Raw genomic sequence first — 7,316 nt, 5'->3', positions numbered from 1 at the left:
TCAGTCCTCGCGCGTGGGTCAGCCGGGGAACCCGCGGGTCCGCCGAGAGCGCCGTGCCCTCCTGCGGGTCCTGCGGGCTCGACCCCCGTCTCACTCTTTAGCACGGAACTCAGTCTGCACCGCGCCCCTCCAGCCCGGGACCACTGCACCACTCCAGCCTGGGACCTTCGCTTGGTCTTTTTCCTTTGTGGGGTTTTGCCTGGCTCTCGCGAGTTTCTTGGCGTTCTCGGTCAGTTCCAGGTCACCTACTTCGGGAGACTGGAGAACTGGCGGCTGGTTCCCACGGGTTCTGGGAACCTCTGGGGTGTTCGCTTCTTCTGTGGTGCTCTGTGTGTCGAACTTCTTTGCCCTACGCCAGTTTTTCACCACAGTTGCTAAAACTACCAGAACTTTTATTTACTAGTTTTGTTGTTGTTGTTGTTTTAAAAAATAAGAGTAACTCATTTTCATTTTTATTTTTTTGGTACCGGGGATTGAACTCGAGTCCTTGTGCTTGCGAGGCAGGCGGCGGAACCACTGAGCTAAATCTCGATCCAGAGTAACTCATTTAGAAGGAAATTTTATTTATACCTCTACCATTAGGAAAACTAATATCACCTGCCACAAAGAATAAGCTAAAACATGTTAATCTGACTGTGATCTATCCTAATGCATCTTGTGCTAGATGCCCACCTGACTTTGGGAAAGAATGATTTGGGCCAGTACTTTCATTTAGCCAAGAGCAAACTGAGGCTGCAGAGGTGAAACTACTAATTGCAGAGATTCTAGTGAAGCCAGAAACGAAACCATTGCATACTCTGTCTTGCGGGCAGCATTCCTGGCTTGGAGCAATATTACTTGTTTAAAAACGTTAGTGTTTTAAAGACCCTAAGATTTAAGGCTTAAGTGACTTTCTGGTTGGGCTGTGAAGGAAGTGATGGATGTTTATTGAATGAAACTGTTTGCTTGGTCCAGAGTGGTCCTAAATAGTGATATAGGTCAAAAGTGGAAAGGAGTTCTGGATGGGAGTTAACAATACTGCTATTTTCTCAGAGCTGAAGGCAGAGAGACTTTCATAATTACTATTCTTTGAAGTAGGTTACATTGAGGGCTTGTCCTGAGGGGAAGAGAAACCCAACCCAGAGGCCCACAGCTCCTGTTTGACCTTTGTATTTGGCTTTTGAAGGAGCAGGGCTTTTTCCTCAGTAGGACAGTGAGTTTGTAAGAGCAGGCGGTGCCCCGCCCCCTGCAGTTTATGAGTAGCGGAAAGTCAAACAGGGTGGGGAGGGAATGGCAGTGCTTAAGCATGGGTGTGTGAAGCAGGAAAGTATTAAGGGAACATTGGGTTCCACAGACATAGGGACAAGATAGGAATGTAAAAAAAAAGCAGAGGAGGAGAAAATATGCTATTTGTATGATTTGAACATAGATACCTTCCTGGGTGTGGTGGTGCATGCCTGTAATCCTAGCACTCAGAGAGGCTGAGGCAAGAGGACTGGAAGGTTGAGCCTAGCTTGGGGAATTTAACAAGATTTGTCCCAGAAGAAAAGAAAAAAAGGGCTGGGGATGTAACTCATTATGAAGGCCCTCTGTTTAAAAAGAAAGTCTTTATTCAATACAATATTTTATTGTCTTAGTTACTGTTCTCTTGTTACTGACACAAAATACTCAACTCCCAAAGTTAAAGGGGAAAAGATTTATTTAGGAGAGGTTTCAGTCCATAATCAGCTGGCTCCAAGAGGAGATGGCTTTGCAGAGGGGCATTGCAGAGGAGAAACAGTTCATGGCAAGCAGAAGGCAGCAAAAGCAAGCAAGCAAGGGAAAAGACAAGCCTCTTTCTGTCCTTTTTATTATATCCAGGCTACTGTGATTAGGTCAGTGCCAAACCAATTATTGTGATTTAGTAATCACATACCCTTAATCCCAACATCACACTGGATTCAGCCACTTCTGAAGAAGCCCCACCTAGGACTGCATGAAGCTTTGGGGGGCATCTAGACCCAAAACATAACATTTATTCATGACTCAACGCATGTCGGGTGAATTGCTGAATGTATGGATTACTGGGCAGCAGCAGTGCTGATAAAATGCTTTATGGAAACTGACTACTAAGCAGCTCTGGGACTGACATGGTGGAATCAGGCTTTGGATCAAGTCAGCCCCAGTGACTCTGAGCTTTGTTAGATGACAGGGCCCCTGAGGGTAGGTACCTCACTGGCACCTACCTGGTTTTTATGTTTCAGGCCCAAAGAAATTCCCTGGAGGTAGAACAACCTTTTCACTAGGTGCCACATTTATGAGATTTAATGAAAACATGTGGCTGTGCTTTTTTTTTTTTTTTTTTGGTACTGGGGATTGAACTGGGGTTCTTGTGCTTGCAAGGCAGGTGCCAGAACCAGTGAGCTAAATTCTCGGCCCACGGCTGTGCTTTTTGTTGTTGGTCATGTTTTTTGTTTTTGTTTTTTTGTACCAGTGATTGGATTCAAGACCTTGTGCTTGGGAGGCAGGCAGTGGTCATGTTCTTTTGTTACATTGTCATATATTACTTCATACCATTCATTCGTGTATTTAGGTGGATTCTACCTTCTTTTTGTCCGAAACAAAGAATTGGTCAAGATAAGCACAGAAGGTAGCAAGGTTTTACATTTATTAAAGGTATGTAAAGAAAAGAAACATTCTCTGAAGAGCAGTTCAGGCCAACTAAGGTAAGAAAAGAGAAACACTCTGCAAACTACAGGGAAGGCTATTGAAAGAGTTAACTGCACCATCAAGCTCGATGTTGGCCATTTTTTTAAATCTTCCACTCTTCAGGCTGTCAGGTCTAGGCAGCCCTATCAAAACCCTGCTCAGTAGTCAGTTCCAGGTCAGTCTCAACTACGGAGTGAGACCCTGTCTCAAAAAACCAATAAATAAATAAACAGACCTGCTCAAGTTCCTGGGAGAAGAATTGAATATATCACTCTTTAATTGGCTCCAAGTGAAAGGCTTTGGGAAAAGTTTTGTGCTTTGTGTCCCAGAACTCTGTAATCCACAGGTCACTCCCACTTCCCTAGCCAGTTTGCCATGTCCTAATCTCCTGCCTCTGTAATCTGCACTGATAAAACTTCTGATTCATGGATTTTTGTGGCCCTTGACCTGAGAAAGCCAGCACATATCTGAGGGAGTAGAGCACTGACTTCCCTTATTTATCCATGTATTATGCATTTATTAAGTGGTAGGCCTCTACTAGAGCTGTGGGCTAGAAAACCATCTGACACTGACATCATTGTTTCTGAGCTGGACAGTCTGTTGAAGAGAGGGCACTGTGGACTTGGCTTCAAGGGTGGTGGAAGGACACAGAGAGAGCAAGCTGCTTGGCTAGAATGGGGGTGCAAGGACAGCCACTCAGAAGAGGTCCTTGGACCTGTCTTTGTGAATAGAAGAGTGGTTTATTGAAGGAGAGATGCACATCCCCCTTCCAGGCAGAAGGAAAGCAGGAGGGGATTTGAAGGGATAAAGAAACACAGCTATTTGTAGGTGACCAGAGCAGGGGTATGAGGGCCTCCACAGCAGGAGAGGACTGCGAGCTGGGAAATCCACTCTTAGGAATTTGGACTTTATTTTATAGGCAGTGAGGAAACATCAAAGAACTCAAAGAAGCGCATGATGTCATTAGAACTTGTTCTTTAAAAGTAACTAGCTAATCTTTTGAAAGCCCACTCTTTTCCAATACAGAATTAGATCTGTGTGTTACTGGTCTCATCTTCATATCTCCCCTGCCCAGAGCAGGTAAAATCTCTTCCTTTATCCAAAATTCACTGTTTTGAAAGTCGCATTGTGTTTGTGCTTGTGTGTGTGCGTGTGTGTGTGTGTGTGTGTGTCCCACATGCATACGTTGGACCTGAAAACTGACTTATGCTACAATTCGACCTGACCAGATGAGTATCTGCAGTGTGACAATTCATCCCGTTTTACTGCTGAAATAGCAGTGCATTTAGCTGAGTGTCTTGCTCTGAGCATTATGGATCCTATGGTGCATGTATCCCATTGTAACAGCTATTGGCAGGTTAGAAAACTGAGGCCCCAAAAGACATTGAAATAACCGCCCAAGATCATATTGTTAAGTGATAAGAGTATCATCTGAACCTGGGTCTGACTCTCAGACCCTATTTCTTTTTTGCTGTGCACCTAGCTTTAAAAAAATACATCTGGAAGGACCAGGGATGTAGCTCAGGGGCACCATGCCTGCCTGGCAAGCACAAGGTCCTGAGTTCAATTTCTGGTACCAGGAAAAAAAAGAAATCTGGAGATACTAACCAGGCAGTATTAGTCTGTGGTGACTACACACCAAAAATTGTACCTTTTGCTATGGTTCAATTTTTCATCCTTTACTCCTTTAAAAAATTTTTATTAGTACTCTACTGGTTCTCCAGGTTAAAAAATAATTGGCTTGTGTTTTTTTTTCTATACAGCTCTTGCTTTAATGATTAGAAAAATAACATTAAACATTTAAAGTAGGGTCCAGCTGAAGTTATTTTATTTTGTAAAGCTATAAACAGTGAAAACATGCTCAGAACATTTGGGAAGGCAAGGCAAAAGACATAATGCATTGTCTTCTGGAATCAGTGTGAACTTTCTGAAGTCTGCCTTAGTAATTTCGGCCCCCAGTGAACATTGGCAGTATCCAGAGGCATTCTGAGTTTTCAAGACTGCAGAGCAGAAATTACTGGCCTGTAGGTCACTGCCAGGAGTGGTCATTATCCTGGAATGCACAGGTTAGCCAGCCCCCACAGCTAAAGATTATTTGGCTCCAAAAGTCAGTAGTACTGAGGTTGAGAACCCTAGTGTAGGTTTAATCTCCTTGTTTTTATGATCTTTCTAGAGTGGTGGTTCTCACACTTGAGAATGCATCAGAATCACTTTGGAGCCTTGTTTAAAAATTTCCTGAACACCACCATCCCTGGACTGATTGGGAAAATTGGGTGGGACAGGAGAGTTCCATTTTTGCCTCGTTCCCAGGGAATATTGGTGCTGATCTGGCTGGTCCAGGAAGCACCCTTTGAGAGGCACTGTTCTTCAATAAAAGGGGTTATTCATCATGCGCTGTTGTGTGTAGACTCAACTAGGGGGACACTTTACATTTTATCCTTTTTTTTTTTTTTTTTTCTGTCAGCTTCTGGGATGTTTATTTACAGTCATTCCCACAATGCCTGCTATTTTCCAGTAAAATCAGGCTATGTAAGACAGAGCTAGATAGAATGAACCCTCCAAAGAGTGTTCAGCCGTTGTGGAATAGGAAGGCTCAATTCCATTTTATCCAGACAGGTATTTAGTGGTTGGGGCCTTGAGCACAGTGGTTAGGGACTTTCCTGCCATGCGTTAATGTGTACCAAATGGTTAATAATAAGAGTATGGCAATACTCTGTAGGGATTCATTTTTATTTTGTTAGAGTAATAAATACCTTAAGCCCCTGTATTTAAACTTTATTTTTCTGTTAAACCTAGATGCATTTTTTAAAAAACCTTTAAATTTCCTGCACTTTGGAATTAAGATTTTTGAGTTTTGGAATTTTAGCAAAGCGTAAGACTTAAGTTTAAGAAATTTCTTTATGTTTCTTGAATCAATAAAGTAGCACTGTCTTTCTACTTGGTAATTGAAAAAAAAAAAAAAACCCACCAAAATAACTTCAGTAATAAGCTTAGGAATTCAGACTGTAGCAGTTACTTTCTGGCAGGGGAAACAGAAAATGAGACTGCTTGTGGAATAGAACTGAAATGTGTGAGACAGCAGGAGCCAGTTTCCTAGATAGATTGCAACTCTGGATTTCTTTGCTGGGACTACACAAAAATTTAGACAGTCAGCTGGTTGAATGATAGAATTTTTAAAAGGTGAAAACTCTTATTATAAAGCCTTATAACCAAGTTAAAGCTGCGGGCCTGCTGTCTTCATTCTTGAAAAATAGTTTGAACGTGAGCCTGCTTATACTACTGTTCTAAGGGCCTAGAGGCCGAGGTTGGTTTTTGCAGGAAACTCAATTTTGTTTGGCCTGAGCCAGAGGCAGATTTCATTTGTTTCCAAATGTTTTATATGTTGTAATAGGCTGGTAAACAGTAAATACTACTTTTAAATATTTTTATAGTATCTTCCTTTTCTCTTTACTGTACCAGATATCTTCATTTCCTCTTAGACATTTCTTTTTTCCCCCTGTTAAGTTTATTGGTACATTTAAGGTAAATAGTACATTTACGTTTATCATTGGGACCTTGTACCTTTACATGATATGTCTTGGTTCTTATTTTTTCCTCATACCCCTGCCCTCCCTCCTCCCTTCCCTATTTACAAAGACTTTGTTTCCATGTTTTCCTTTTTCACTTACCTTTCCTCTGCCCTTCTCACTTTCCCTTTAGCCATTTCTTCCTATTTCGCACTATCAATTATAACATTTCCTTTTAGACATTTCTAAGCCTTTAAAATGGTTTGCCAGGCATGGTGGCGCACACCTGTAATCCCAGCACTCAGGAGGCTGAGGCAGGAGGATTGCTATGAGTTTGAGACCAGCCTGGGCTACATAGTGAGTTCCAGGTCAGTCTCAACTACATAGTGAGATCCTGTCTCAACCCCCTCCCCCCAAAAAAAAGATGGTTTGGGGGAAGCCTTTGTATATTTGCTAATGATTCATGTGGAATGATCCTAAACCACTTGATGCTTAAAGTTAAGCCTTATGCTTAGGAGGACATGTGCCATAGCAGGAGGTTGTTAATTTCATATAGAAAACCAGGGTGTTAACTGCTGTATTTTAGTTGTCTTGAAGTGCCTGAAAGTAGATCCTTTAATCTGTGTTATGAAATAAACTGAAGAAGTGAGAAGGCAGGAAGCCTGGGTAGAAGTGCATTTAGTCATCTGCTGCTGGTGGGACCCCTCATGGTCAATGATTAGAAAACAGTTAAGAGTGTAGACTCTGGAATCAGACTGCCTGAGTCTGAATCCCAGTCAGGTGACCTTGAACATGTTACCTAACCTCTTGGTATAGTTTCCTTGTCTGAAAAATGGAAAGGATAATAGTACTTATCGTATGCGTTTTTGTAAAGAGTAGATGAATTAATATAGTAGCACATAGAACAGTACCTGGCCAAAATTATAGCTATTGTTTCATTTCCTTTTATTTTCCACTTAATTACATTAATGTCATCCACAGCTAAAGTTGTTTCTGCTTCCTGTGTATGTTTGTGTGTGACTAAGACAGATTTTCCAGCCTGAATAAAGCACTGCCATTTTGGGAGTCATAGCTCTAAATTCTTACAGCTGTCTTCAAGTTATGCTATTTATTTATTTGGTCATTTACAAGTCACATTCATCT

The sequence above is a fragment of the Fukomys damarensis genome, unplaced genomic scaffold (genome assembly GCF_012274545.1).
Source record: "Fukomys damarensis isolate Sample0158 unplaced genomic scaffold, DMR_v1.0_HiC HiC_scaffold_16, whole genome shotgun sequence".
Lineage (NCBI taxonomy): Eukaryota > Metazoa > Chordata > Mammalia > Rodentia > Bathyergidae > Fukomys > Fukomys damarensis.
Note: the sequence above shows the minus strand (reverse complement) of the source record.